Raw genomic sequence first — 13,868 nt, 5'->3', positions numbered from 1 at the left:
AAGCAGGAGTCTTTTAAACAGTAAAAGGCCTTGCTAATTTCAGCTATGCTCATCAATCATGAACAGTCTTTTTTCAATATATTATTTTTTAAAACTTTTTATTTTGTATTGGATGGGATATAGCCAATTAACAATGTTGTGATTGTTTCAGGTAAACAGCAAAGGGACTCAGCCATATCTCCGTATGTATCTGTGCTCCCCCAAACTCCCCTCCCATCCAGGTTGCCACATAACATTGAGCAGAATTCCATGTGCTATATAGTAGATGCTTGTTCGTGTCCATTTTAAATATAGAAGTGTGTTCATGTCCATCCCCAAAACCCTATCTCTTCCTCCAGCTTTCCTCCCAGCAACCATAAATTCAGTCTCTAAATCTGTGAGTCTGTTTCTGTTTCATAAGTAAGTTCATTTGTATCATTTTGTTTTAGTTTCCACATATAAGGGCTGTCACACAATATTTCTTCTTCTCTATCTGACTTACTTCACTCAATATGACAATTTCTAGGTTCATCCGTGTTGCTGCAGATGACATTATTTCATTCTTTTTAATGGCCGAGTAATATTCCATTGTGTGTGTGTGTGTGTGTGTGTGTGTATACATACCACATCTTCTTTATCCTTTCCTCTGTCAATGGACATTCAGGTTACTTTCAGGTCTTGGCTGTTGTAAACAATACTGTAATGAACATTGGGGTGCATGTATCCTTTCAGATCATGTTTTTATCTGGATATATGCCCAACAGTGAGATTGTAGGGTCATATGGTAACTCTATTTTTACTTTTTTAAGGAACCTCCATACTTTTTTCCATAGTGATTTTGACAATTTACATTCCCACCAACAGTGTAGGAGGATGAACAGTCTTCTTGTATTGGGAGCATGGACAGGACCATTGGTCATATAAGAATAATACTCACATAGCTTTGCATGCAGGCTTCCCTGATGGCTGACTGGTGAAGAATCCACCTGCCAATGCAGGAGACACAGGTTCATTCCCTGAGTCGGGAAGATCTCCTGGAGAAGGAAATCGCAACCCGCTGCAGTGTTCTTGCCTGGGAAACCCCATGGACAAAGGAGCCTGGCAGGCTACAGCCCTTGGGTTTGCAGAATCAGACATGACTGAATAACTAACAGCAAAGCCTTGCGTGCACAGCAGCTCAACCCACGCGCAGTGGTGGGAATCATTGATTGTTCTAACTGGTGAGGAGGCTACAAGAAATCTGGTGAAGCTCCAGATAATAGCCACTGATAGATACTATAATTAAACATGTAACTTTAAGTATGTTGGGATCTCCAATGGACACTAATGTTTTAAAATTTAATTGCTTACCCTTCATTTAACAAATATTCCACTTTCTATACTCTGAGTTCTTGGGATCCTTCACGGAGATTCCAGCACCTCTGCCCTCCTGGAGCTTCCCTTCTTGAACTCCTTAGTTGCGGGATTAGGTTCAGATAACTCACTGTCGTCAGCCCCTCTGGCTTGTGGTCTTTGTCAAATACATGGCCTTCTCGGTTGGTCTGGCTGGCTCCGTCCTGATGAGCCTTGTGAGATTCCAGCCCAGGCCTGGCCTTCACTTCAGTTGGCAGAACCCAGCCCTGGGCAAAGGTCGGGGGTTCGTTATGTGAGGCAAGGGGTTGTGTGCTCTAATCTTTGCTGGTACCAGGTAGTGTGTGTGTGTGTGATTGGGAGGGAGGAAGATAGAGAAGATGTAATTGATTTGGGGAGGATTTGGGGAAGGTTTATATAGCAAAGCAGCAAGACCAAGAACCTACTGCCAAGAGGTGACCAAGAACATTCACCATATTCCTCCTCCAAACCCACACTGTTTGCCAAATCTTAACCAAATTAGCATAGTGCGGTCTGCTTCTGTACATGACTGAATGAATAAGGAAATTTCAACGTCCTTGCCATAAAGCCTGGAGGAAACCATACGAAAATCCAGCCTCTGTTTCAGGAGTGTCTGCCGGACTATTGGTTAGTATTTCCCTTCATGTTCACTTTGCTTAAAAGGGTGAGAGTCAAGTCTCTTTAAAAAAAAAAAAAAAAAAAAAAACTTGCTTTTGCACTTGACTTAATCAGTTTCTTTTCTTCTCCTCCCACCTCAGTCTTCCCTCTTCTGGCTTTATTCCTCCCTCCCTTCTTGCCCTCCTCTTCCACTCTTCTCCTCCTACTCTGAATGAAACTTCTTTCTCCTGTCCAGCAGCCTTTAAAGTATTCCAGTTAGGCAAAACCTCAGACTGCCTCCCTCCCTGGCCAATGACCATTATAATATAATTTAGGTCTCTGGAGTTTATTCTGTGAATGAAAGGCTAGTTTTCCGCGTGTTTAAGAAGCTGATACATTTTGAGAAAGTCGACAGAAATAATTAATTGGCACTCAGGAGACATTTCGGGGTTATAATTGTGGTTCATGTTTTACATTTCAGCAGTCAGTTTATATTTTAGAGGAGTGTCATGAAGAAGTGCCACCACAATTGCATATTTGTTTTGCATTTTCTTCCAGGTTTTCTAAAGTCTTAGGAATGGTCAACATATTAAAGAAAAGGAAACTAAGACTTAGTTTTTTTGTGCTGCTAGCTGTACCCTTTGGCTGGTTTACTTTGGTGTCTCAGGTTCCTACCTGCATGCCTGATTAGGGCTGTCCTGTTGTGCCGTGGACTTCCCTTGTGTCTCAGATGGTAAAGAATCTGCCTGCAATGCAGGAGACCTGGGTTCGATCCCTGGGTCTGTAAGATCTGCTGGAGAAAGGGGATGGCTACCGACTCCAGTATTCTTGCCTGGGGAATCCCCTGGACAAAGGAGCCTGGAGGGGTCACAAAGGGTCCAATAGGGTCACAGAGTCAGACACGAATGAGTAACTAACACACACACGCATCATGCCTTATGCGATGGGAAATGCCACTTATTTTATCTCATTGAAAAGCATTCAGCTGAACTTTCAACGGAAGGATGTGCTCCTACCCCCTTAAAAACATCTATTTTAAAGTCCAGGGGAATCTATTCATTTATGTAATGATTCATTTCAAGCTGAGTGTGTTAGGTATTGCAAGATAGGGGGATACAGAGATGACCCTCAGGGGAGGGAAAAGAAAGTAGTGGGCATCTCAGGATGCTATGATGGAGGTTTGGCAAGGATAGAGGGGAGGCATCTAACTTCTCCTTGTAGGGAGTAGGGGTGTGTTGCTAGAAATGTATTTAAGTTGAACTGACCTTGAGCTGAGGTTTGGGGAATGAGTACCTGGGATGAATGAAGTGGAAATAGGGTGGAAGGTACACAGGGGTGAAGGTATGAATAGCCTGGAGCCTTCTGAAAATGTTCCTCCATGGATGGAGGAAAGGGGGAGGTTTGGGCAAGTGGTGGAAGATGGACATGGAAAGATAGGAGTCCAGGTGAGATCACACAGGACTAGAAGGAACTTGCTAAGGGTTTGTCATTGATACTAGATAGAGTGAAACAGGCTGCCAAGCTGCACTTGGAAGGAGAGCTGTGTGGTGTCAGTGTGGAGAATAGATTTTTGCAAAGTGCTAATCAAGATTATTCTCGGAACGTCAGGCTCAGTTTGCTCCAGTCCTGAGGGCTGGCTGTGAGTAGATTTCATTTCTGGGTTGTTCCAGGGCTCTTGTCTTAACTCACAGAAAGTGGCTAGGGGAGCTAACTGTGGAGCTGGGGAAGGCCAGGAGAGCTTCGTTCATCTCACCTCCACACTTGTTAGGATTTGTTTGTGCTGAATGCCTAATGATACGTGATATTATATGTGACAGCACGTGTGAGCCTGAGGGTAAACTGACTTTTTGCTCCTTGAAAATAGAGCAACATATTGAAGACAAGGTGAAATATTGAAAAGCCCACTGGACTGGGGATGAGAGGCCTGGGTGCTGCTCACAGCCGAGCTGGGGTCTTGTACTCGTCACTTAATCCCTTTGGGCTTTGCTTAACTTGTCTGTGAAGTGAGACCTTTACAGTAGCACGGTCCTTAGGGCCCTATTCCGCCCCTAAGCTCTATGATTGTGATTCCATCTCCGCAGTGGTCCTCCCAACCCCCACCATCACTAATGTTAGGCTTCCAGACATTTTTTTTTTTCTAGAGAAACTAGTAAACCCATTTCCTTAAATGAAGTTGTAGTTTAAAGAATATAATCTAGTGAGCATGGGGAATAATTTCCAAAGAAAAAAAGGAATTGTGATTCGTGCTGTAGCCTGTGTCAACAGTGAAAGGGGAGCAGGAAACCCCCTGCACCCAACTTCCTTCTTTGTCTCTTGACTTTTTCTCCTTGTCCCTCCTGTAAAAGTAGAGAGGAGATTGGCTGTGGATTCTGAGGGGACTAGGGTAAGACAGTGACGGGGAAGACTGACCTGTGAGGTCTGCCTCCTTCCAGAGGAGCAGTGAAGCCTTTCCTCTGGCATAAGCAGCCAGCCGTTCGGGTCAATGTTGGGCAGAATTTTGAGTAACTATGACCTTCTGTGCCTTTGTGAAATTCTCTCACACTTATATCCAGCATCCTCAGGTGATATTCTGGCTGCCCAAAGGTCAGCCCAAGCCCGTCCCCTAACCTCCAAAGTACCCTCTGCTCTCTTTCACCCAAACTCCTATAGCAGAGTGATAAATAGATGAGGGGAAAGTCTGTGTCTTGCCCTGCTGCTGCTGCTGAGTCACTTCAGTTGTGTCCGACTCTGTGCGACACCATAGATGCAAGCCCACCAGGCTCCCCCATCCCTTGGATTCTCCAGGCAAGAACACTGGAGTGGGTTGCCATTTCCTTCTCCAATGCATGAAAGTGAAAAGTGAAAGTGAAGTCACTCAGTCGTGTCCGACTCTTAGCGACCCCATGGATTGCAGCCCACCAGGCTCCTCCGTCCATGGGATTTTCCAAGCACAAGTACTGGAGTGGGGTGCCATTGCCTTCTCCGGTGTCTTGCCCTGAGGAAACTTATAACAACACAGGCACTGAGAACTCATTCATTCCACAAACAAGCGTTTGTTACCTTGTGACTTCTGTGTCAGGGCACATTTTATAGTAGAGGGATGAAAGGTTAAGTCTCAGGAGAATGTGGAAGGCTTCATGGAGAAAGTGATATTTGAGCATGATTTTGAGGAATAGATAAATTTGGGGTTTGTCCAGCAGCAGCCTTGAAGGTAAAGAGAGCCAGTGACAGCAGCTATTTTAAGTCTAAAGAAGAGTGGCAGGCATTGACGGAGGAGGCGTTACCTTCCAGAGAGAATTCTGAGGTAGAATCACCCCGTTATGATGACAAGTTACACGTGGTGTATATGAAGTAACCAAGTTGTCTCTTGATAGTTCAGCTAATGTGGGAGCCATAACTTCATGAAGCAACTTAGAAAATGTATGAGATGAAGCCATTTGTTTGTTAGTTGGGAAACTGGGGGCGGGTAGGAGATGCTGAGTTCATTCAGTTTGGACAGGACTGATTTCAAAGGCTTATGGGCATCCCGGTGACTATTTCTCTTTGTCTAGGGCACCTGCCTTCTGGTTCAACATTTACACAATGCTCTGTGTAAACTGCCACGGTGGCACTCCCTGTAGCTTTTCTTCCCCATTTGGAGGTAAAGTTTTGACTGATAAGATGATCACAAGTGATTGAGAGTGAAAAAATTCATTTGAATCACTTTTCAGTTTGATGGGAAGAGGAATGTTTTATTACTGCTCTCCAGGATATGAAATAACTGATTTCTCTCAGACAGACTGCAATGGAAAGTGTTTTAGCGTCTGTTCCTTTGACTTCTTGATAGGAGGATGGTCTTCTTGAATTAATAGCCCTTCAGACTTTGGCTCAGCCTGCTTGTTCCAGCTTCATTCACTAGCCAACTGATTTAGGAGAAACATGACCAGATCATTGAGTTAGTTTCCTTAGTCATGCTGTGGTGGTCCCATGGGGTGGTAAACATAAGGCTCCTGGAAAATGAACATTCCACTCAGGGGTACTGAAAACAAGCTCTCCTGAGCCCAGATGTTAGATTTACAAGGACATGTTACAAAGATAGCCTGTCCTCCCTTCCACGAGACCTTTTCCTCCATAAATACATGCGCCTTGTCCTTATCTTCTCCCGACTCTATTCTTTCATAGATTTTGACCTTGATTTTGATTTATCTTTTCATTGACAGTTTTTTAATTTCCTGTCTGACATGAGGTTAAAATGAGAAGCAAGGCCAGCAAACTAATTTAAATGGGATCTCTCCGGCTTTCTCTGGATCAACTGATCAACTCATGTCCAGATTGATGTCTTCAAACAATATATTGCATCAGTTGACCCAGAGATGATTAGATTCTAGGCGCCCAACTTACACTGGCCAACCTCATGAGATGAATGCCAATCCATTTGTTTGTTTTTCATGTCAGCTGTGAAGCAATTTCATTTCAGCTTGTTATTGTATTAATTTTCCAGAGAGAACCCAGAAAACAAGACAAGAATCAGCAGGTCATTTGGCAATTGTAGAGTTAGAATGGAGAGAACTTGATGCTCTCAAGGGAGAGCATCAGCAGACTCTGCAAGGAAGATTCTGGTACCTGTCTCTGTCTTGGGACATTCTTGTTGGTCCTAGGTAGTTGGGTGAGACAAAGCCATAAATTATTTACTATTTTTTTCAGGGTTCTTCATCAATTATTAATTGATTAGACTGGATTGTCTCTAAAGCTCCTTCTGCCTCCAAAATTCTTTGCTCTTGTAAAAATCTCCTCTCCTTCTGGCTGTGTTTCTGTCATGGCTTGATAGTTGTCTTCGTGACTAATGTTTAGGATGTCACCTCAGGCTCTAAAATAGACTCTTAAAGACCGTGTTTGTTTTCTATTGCTTCTAAAACAAATTACCATAAATTGAGTGACCTTATAAAAAGCCAGTTGTTAGCTCACAGTTCTGTAAGTGAGAAGTCTGGACACGGGCTGGTGCAACTGGATTCTTGCCTCAGAGTTCACAAGGCTGAAATCAGCTGTCATTAGGGCTGCATTACCTTTGGGAGGTCCTAGGCATGAATTTGCTTCCAGGTTCATTCACGTTGTTGACCAAATTCAGTTCGTGGCCATTGCAGGACTGTCGTCCCCCTTTCCTTGCTGATTGTCAGCTAGGAGACCATTTTTGCTCCTCGAGTCTGCCTGCATTGCATCTCATGCCATGTGGCCCCTCTAGTAACAGGAGGGCAGGTCCCTCTCAAGCTTCTAACCTTTCTGACTTCCCCTTCTGCCACATCTCACTGGCTAACTTCCTCTCCTGGTCTTACAGACTAATGTGATTAAATGTAAATCACCCAGACAATCCAGAATAGTCTCCCTATTTTAAAGTCAGTTGATTTGTAACCTTAATAACATCTGTGAAGTCCCACCAGTGCAGTACCTAGATTAATGGTGGAATAACCAGAGATGATTGTCTTTGGGGGACCGGGGGACCTCTTTAGCATTCTACCTATCCAGTCTCATCAGCAACACTTTGAAATCATGTTATATCATTATTGGAGTGATCAAATATCTGTGGATGACTGGTCTCATCTGTTTACACATGTTCTTTCTTTTGCAGTTTCATTGGTTAATATTTTCTGATCCTACTTTTCATATTTCAGCATTTAAACCCCTTGGTTATGTGTTATTTTTAAAAATTATGTTTATTGGTCAGCTGAATGGGGGAGAATAATGTTTTACTCTCCCCCTCACCTTCCCCATCACCCCTCAAGCAGCACCCATAGAGGCTGCTTGGAACAGCTGGATTCTGTTTTCACAGACTTCAAAATCATAGCACGTTTGACTTGCAGTAGGTCATTGATTTTCAGTTTGCTCATGCATGCTCAGTTGTATCTGATTCTTTGCAACCCCATGGACTGTAGCCCACCAGACTCCCCTGTTCACGGAATTTTTCAGGCAAAATTACTGAAGTGGGTTGCCACTTCCTACTCCAGGGAATCTCTCCCACCCAGGGATCGAACCCACATCTCCTGCATCTGCAGGTGAATTCTTTACCACTGTGTCACCTCGGAAGCCAAATTTCCCGTTTACCTTTGATACTATGGTAAAGCCAGGGCATTTGTTTGTAAGGTCTAATACACAATCAAGGCTAAGAACTATTGATATGCTCCCAACATGCTCTTTTGGAAATAAAAAGGCTAAGGGTGTGAAATGATTGACTTAAGGTCCCATACCTAGTGACAGATCTGTTGCTGGGTTTATGGTTTAATTATTTGTAGAGTTCAGTGCTCAGTAATTACATGCAAAATGAGTGTTATGGTCTATAAAAGCCTGCTTCTCGCTTCAGTAGAAAAACTCTTTCTAGGACCTTAAGAAATTATTGGACCTTGCAAAATATGTTTAAAAGTCTCTTCTCAGCAGTTTGGTCTACACAGATACATCCTGCAGTAGCCGGGGGCTGGGCACATGGACCTCCCCGGTCTCAGAGGCTCAGAACTGCACCGCCCAGCGCAGTGGCCTCTCACTGCCGGCGGCTCTTAAGCACTTTTAATGTGACTGGTGCCAGTTGCCATGTGCTGTGAGTGTGAAATACACACCAGATTCAAAAACTCAGTGTGGGAAAAGAGAAGTGCATAAAATATCTCAATACTTTTCCTATTTACTACATGATGAAGAGATGATATTTTGGATACATTGGGTTAATTAGGATATATAATTAAAATTTATCTATTTCTTACTCTTAATGTGGTTGTGAGGAAATTTAAAATTACACGGACGGCAGGCATTTGTGGCTGGCATTATATTTCGGTGACAAGGTGCTCTCTTGGAGGGCATTTTCTACTAAAGCTATTAACAATGGATGGTCCACATCAAGCTATTACACCTTCCATGATCTGTAGAGTGAAATGGTGTATTGTAAAGTTCCTGGCGATGAGACGTGACATTGATCTGCCCTGTGTTTGCCATCTATCTGGCAGCCAGTCAGTCTGGCCAAATAGACTTCTTTCTATTTATAATATAGGCTCCAAAGGGGCGGGTGATGCCCTCATGTCATGGAAAGGGCACACCGCATAGCTCTTAAGTAATGTACCTAAAAGTAGACCAGGTGCTCTCGGAATCTCTGAGACATAGAGATGAATGTCCTTCTCCTAAAGAAACTACGTCAGCGCTTATGAGTTATCACCGTCCTTGACAGGCCCTCAGTACTGGAAATACTATAGTGCCTGTCCCTGTCCATGATTTAAATCTGGACTTTGCTCTCTTTCTCTTGCTTTCTGAAGTATGGCCTGCCTTACTGGTACCCTACTTGTGTGTTTAGTCAGCCTGACTTAGCATGTTCAAAGAAGCATGAAAGGCAATGGCAGGCCTTGGAGAAGGTTCCAATCCATACCTGGAAGTATTCCATCCGAGTTTGTGGGGTTCCCTTCACTTCCAAAGCACCTCTAAACTTTTGTTTTCCCTATTTTAAAATGAGGATCTTTTGCAAGGAATGAATGAAATAATAAGGTATGGGCTTCCCTGGTGGCTCAGAGGTTAAAGCGTCTGCCTCCAATGAGGGAGACCCGGGTTCGATCCCTGGGTTGGGAAGATCCCCTGGAGAAGGAAATGTCACCCCACTCCAGTATTCTTGCCTGGAGAATCCCATGGACGGAGGAGCCTGGTAGGCTACAGTCCATGGGGTCGCAAAGAGTCGGACACGACTGAGTGACTTCACTTTCACTTTCACTTTGGCACATTTATTCACTGGCAGATTTTGGAAGGGGCATCTCCTCTGTGGGGTCCAGGGCTAGTTGCTGGGGATAAAAGTGTGAGTCACACACAACTGTGGCCTCCAGGTTGCTCACAGCTGGAGGACGAGAAAGACGAGGAGCCTGGCAGCTTCAGGACAGGAGGAAGCCTCTGCACCCGCACTTGTTTATTACTTTGCACAGCACGGGTTTGGTGCATCACAGAGGCCTGCCGTGGTGTGTAGGTGAGGGGACAGGCCCCGCAGTGATGAACTTACTGCCCGAGCCGTCACATGGGGCGACGCTGGGCTGCATCCAGGGCACAGGATTGCTGACTCCTTTTCTAGCCATGCATTTCCCAGGAGAGCATATTGCCTCACTCTTGGTTTCCCAACTTGTTTACCCTGAAACAACAACTTCACTGTTTTGGACTTGATAAAAGAAAAAAAGAGTTTCTTCCAACATTTGCTCTATATGTGACCCAGGTATGTGAGTGACTCCTTGAATACTCTGAGTTATGGTCGAAATCATTTTCAAATTATATCTCAGCAAGATACTGAATCTTTTTTGTTATTTGAAGACTTCATCCTATTAGATCTTCAATAACTTATCTATTTCCAATAAATTAGGTAAAACAAAGTCTGTATTTCCATCTGAGAGTCTTGGAAGAAACTTCAGCATCTTCAACTTTGTTTAATATACATTCTCCATGTTCTGTGTGATCTGTCACAGTAATAAAAATTAGATTTTTGGGGGGGTGGAAAAAAAAAAGCCACTCATGGAAAGAGAGAAACCAGAGGTCCAGTAAGAGGTTTGCTTTCTCAAATTCTATTTAGGAGAAAAAATGACTTTGTAGGTGCAATACTGTAAGATATACAAAGAAATGGAACATACTATTCAAATAAGCACCCACCTTTGTGACTGATTTTCTCTTCCATGTAAGAGTTACACCTGCCTCGTGCTCAGTGAATGCACCGAGTGTATCAGGCTGGGTGAGTTTGACGGTCATCCATCGGTCTAGCTATTGTGTTGAGGGGTTTCAAAGTGCCACCGGCCCCTGCAGAATTCAAACAGGATGTCCCATGCTCCAAGAAAGGTCCACTCCCAACAGAATGCCCATGCTTACTAGGAAAGGGGAAGCACCAAGCCTTTGGTCTTGAAATGGCCCTTATTCTTTCACTCCTCCAGAAAGAAAAGGGTGGAAGCCCAGGTTCCTGTAACCCAGTTGCCTTCTCTGTGTTCTCACAGGAAGATTCCTGGCTTTAAACCAAGCATCTTATTATTAGAATTCATCTACCCAGTTTTCAACTATAAAAATCCATCACTCATGAAACAGATGATCTGGATCCAGTAAACAGCAGCATATAATAATCTTACAGTAGATGAGACTGTGATTAAGGGGAAAATCAACCTCTGGATTCCCAAACTTTTTAATCTGATTACTTCTCCCACCTCCATGTATGTATGCAGTTTGCCTGCACACCTAAGCAGAAGTGAGCAGCATTCCTGCTTATCCTAGGTGATACACACATTACATTATGTTGATCCTTCCCCTTCCCTGGACATTCATGTGATTTAAGTGCTTGATTGAAGAGGGAAGTCTCACCTATTGTGTGGATGACATTACCACATCCTAGGCTTCCATTCCAGGACCTACAATGAGGGCCCCTCTCCCAGTCCTATGGAAACATAAAATGGTCTGCTTAATCACTAGTATCAGAAAGTGTAATAAATAGCAAGTGTTGATACACACAGAGTAAACTGAGGTTTGGTAAAGCAAGGATTTGAACCTCATTCCAGAACTTGTGCACTGAAGCCCTAAGCTCACCCTCTGTAGTTGAAGGGCAAGGATAGCATCTATGATAGAGTTTGATAGTAATTTCTATAGCCCTGGAAAAGTATCAATGATTATTAATGACATATGGCCATCTGACTTGGAATGGGTGGTATCAGATGAACCCAAGTGTCCAGGGCTCACTCAGTAGCACTGTCTTCTACCTGCTGTGTCCATGTCAGCAGATCGTTTAATCTTTGTACCTGTTACCTCACCTGAAGTCCAGAGAGCATCATTTACTTTCCCAACTGGTGGTGTGCTTAGACCAACTTGTGAATCTACATTTAGTGATGTCAGTGATTCAATGAATCCAAGTTAACTGACTTGGTAGCTTAAAATCAGCCTTAGTGGAGGTATTTATATCACAGAGATTGGCAAATGCTACCAACTGTGGCCCTTTTAAAGTTATTACTCCAGAGAGACAATTGTTAGATATTAGTACACCACTGACTATGAGTCAAAGAGAGATACACTGTGAATTGTCATACTTCTAAAGGTAAACAAAGGCATAGTGGGTACCCTAAAAAGCTTCCATAAATATAATCATACCTAAGTCTTCAGTAAATCTTTTGTCGCATCATTCTGCATTTGGGAAGACCTAAGGCAATGGCTCAGTCATGTCCAACTCTGTGGGACTCCATGGACTATACACAGTCTGTGGAATTCTCCAAGCCAGAATACTGGAATGGGTAGCCTTTCCCTTCTCCATGGGACTTCCCTGGTGGCTCAGACGCTAAAGCATCTGCCTACAGTGTGGGAGACCTGGGTTCGATCCCTGGGTCGGGAAGATCCCCTGGAGAAGGAAATGGCAACCCACTCCAGTATCCTTGCCTGGAAAATCTCATGGACAGAGGAACCTGGTAGGCTACAGTTCATGGGGTTGCAATGAGTCGGACACGGCTGAGCAACTTCACTTCACTTCAAGGCAATGGCACCCCACTCCAGTACTCTTGCCTGGAAAATCCCATGGACAGAGGAGCCTGGCAGGCTGCCGTCCATGGGGTCGCGAAGAGTCAGACACGACTGAGCAACTTCACTTTCACTTTCATGCATTCGAGAAGGAAATGGCAACCCACTCCCGTGTTCTTGCCTGGAGAATCCCAGGGATGGAGGAGCCTGGTAGGCTACCGTCTATGGGGTCGCATAGAGTCAGACATGACTGAAGCGACTTAGCAGCAGCAGCAGTTCAAAGTCCATGTATATTTTACACTTACAGGACATCTCAATTTAGATGCTAACTTTTCATATGAAATATACTTGATCTGTACTTAGATCTTATAAAATGTACTGTTGAAGAAGGTTTACATACCCAGCCTGTTCTGAATGTATGCTTAATCAAAATTAAGTATAATTAAACTTATTTAATTCTTCAGTTGTGTTAGCCACATTTGAAATATTCAGTGGTTGTGACTGGTAGTAACTAAATTAGCACAAGTGTTAATACCCACCATATATGCTCTATTTTTTTAAATAAAAATGGAGACTTACTATATATACCACTTCCAAAGGATTTTTCCCCCCACACCTTATCCATTTAAATCACTTTCCCATCTTGTATTCCCTACCGGATCCCTCAAGGAAGAGAAATTTCAGCAAGAGTAGTTATATCAATAATGTCTGTGAATTTTTTTCTCCCTCAATGATAGGAAGGAGATAAATTGACCTAAGGCATTTTGTGTCTGACAGATTTTCAAATGACCATCACCAAAAAGTAGATAATAACATGAACTCTAGGTGCAAACTGTTCAAATAAATGCCTGAAGCTAATTAGAATGGATTATTTAAAATACCCTTTTGGATGAACCTCTTCCTTTTTCAGTGCTGAGTTCTTAGAAAAGCTTCACCAGGAAATCAATGAGATTCAGTTTTGCAATATTTCATTAGTAATCACACTAGCATCAGAAAGTACACATTATTAGGTTATCTACCTGGAGTCTTGGTTTTGCAATATAAACAATTCTGCTACTGTTGGGGTTTTTTTTAATCAACCCTCACTTTTTCCAGGGCTTCCCTGGTGGCTCAGATGGTAAAGAGTCTGCCTATAGCACGGGAGACCCAGGTTTGATCCCTGGGTTGGGAAGATCCCCTGGAGAAGGAAATGGCAACCCACTGCAGTATTCTTGGCTGGAAGATCCCATGGGCAGAGGAGTCTGACAGATTATAGTCCATGTGTAGCAAAGAGTCGGACACGACTGAGCCACTTCACTTTCTTTCTTTCACTTTTTGCAGAGCAGAATCACTAGATCAGTAAAACAGAAATTTGGGGAAACTTATTTCTCATCAATTCAGCTACCATTTTGATATTCTTCCTAACTTGGCTGTGACAGGACTACAAGCTCCTAAATCTGTTATTTTACTCCTCCCATTTATTAAAATGTTATCACACTTCTAAGGAT

The 13,868-nt window shown here is 43.3% G+C and overlaps 1 protein-coding gene across 7 annotated transcripts in view; it reads left to right on the top strand.

Annotated features, from left to right (window-relative positions):
* GHR (growth hormone receptor) overlaps window positions 1-13,868 on the top strand; it is a 302,306-nt gene that overhangs the window by 115,378 nt on the left and 173,060 nt on the right. For 2 of the 7 annotated variants that reach the window (XM_043887650.1, XM_043887644.1), the window contains exon 1: window positions 1,683-1,977. The exons of the other annotated variants lie outside the window; for them this stretch is intronic. The gene's annotated coding sequence lies outside the window, so the exon portion shown is untranslated. Of the gene's footprint in view, window positions 1-1,682; window positions 1,978-13,868 lie in introns of those variants that run through there. 7 annotated transcript variants of the gene reach the window in all.

This window comes from Cervus elaphus, chromosome 25 (assembly GCF_910594005.1).
Source record: "Cervus elaphus chromosome 25, mCerEla1.1, whole genome shotgun sequence".
NCBI lineage: Eukaryota > Metazoa > Chordata > Mammalia > Artiodactyla > Cervidae > Cervus > Cervus elaphus.
Note: the sequence above shows the minus strand (reverse complement) of the source record. Positions and strands in the feature narration are given on the sequence as shown.